General features: G+C 24.3%; 1 non-coding gene across 1 annotated transcript; it reads left to right on the top strand.

Moving 5' to 3' along the window:
- Positions 1 to 110: 110 nt before the first annotated feature.
- On the top strand, positions 111 to 233 carry LOC123274379. The gene has a single exon (XR_006511502.1). It is a non-coding gene; the product is annotated as a 5S ribosomal RNA (ribosomal RNA).
- Positions 234 to 1,191: the final 958 nt, after the last annotated feature.

The following is a 1,191-nucleotide window of genomic DNA, read 5'->3' as shown; positions in this document are numbered from 1 at the left end:
CTTAAATATTTATCATTATTTATTAAATTGAATATTTGATAATTAAATCGCAAATTAAAGAAATTTTTTATTTTAACTAATTTAAGTACACAAATATTTTATTTATGTTCGTCAACGACCATATCATGCTGAATAAAAACACCAGTTCTCGTCCGATCACTGAAGTTAAGCAGCATTGAGCGTGGTTAGTACTTGGATGGGTGACCGCTTGGGAACACCACGTGTTGTTGTCACATTTTTTTTTTCTCTCGGTTTTTTTTTTTTTTTTAATTTCTTATTAGAAATCATTTATTCTATTGAATTTTGATATTTATAAAACTCATTAACGTCATTAAAGCTTATAAATAAAAATAGTAGAGCGCTTTACTCTCTTTTTGCCACTATAACTTGTTGTTTCAATATAAAAAATTTGTTATTTGAGCAAAATTAAAAATACGTCTCATATTACACATTTAAAAATAAGAAATAAATAAAATTTCAAAAAAAGTTTGGATAATCCATCAAAAGTGCACTCCTCATAACGCTCATTCGTTTTTTAAGAAAAAAATTAATTTATTTTCTAAGCACTCCCAATGCACTCGGTAGAAATTCAACAAGTTACCGCATTTGTAAGTTTTACCAAAAAAAAAAAAAAAAATATTAACAATTTATGTTTTTTTTTTTTTTTAAATTGCTGCCATTTATAAATTATAACTGATCAGTTATTCGGCTTATATTTTAATTTTACCAAGATAGTCGTCTAAAGGATTAATATGTTGTATTTCACAGAATTGAGCTTCGCTCGCCGAAGGCGAGCGAAGCTCAATTACAATTATATCGATTATATGGTTTATCAAAAAGATTGTATTATATAGTATTTTTCTCGTTCACCATAATTATTATCAATTTTGAATTAAATTAAAAATAAAATTTTATTTTTATTTAAAGTTTTAGAGTATTTTATAAGATTATAGTTTAAGGTGATTTTTTTCCTTAGGAAAAACGAGTTTTTCCTGAGAAATCTTATTTAATTGATGAGAAAATCTTTTTAACGTGTTCTGTGTTATTATTATAAAATAAATAATTATAACAATAATAAATTATTATTTATTATAAATTATTATTTTTTTTTTAATTTTATTAAATTAAAAAAAAAAAATCCAAGTACACACACACACACACACACACACACACACACACACACACACACAC

Source organism: Cotesia glomerata, unplaced genomic scaffold (genome assembly GCF_020080835.1).
Source record: "Cotesia glomerata isolate CgM1 unplaced genomic scaffold, MPM_Cglom_v2.3 scaffold_3108, whole genome shotgun sequence".
Lineage (NCBI taxonomy): Eukaryota > Metazoa > Arthropoda > Insecta > Hymenoptera > Braconidae > Cotesia > Cotesia glomerata.
The sequence above is the reverse complement of the archived record's forward strand: the minus strand, read 5'-3'. Positions and strand labels throughout refer to the sequence as shown.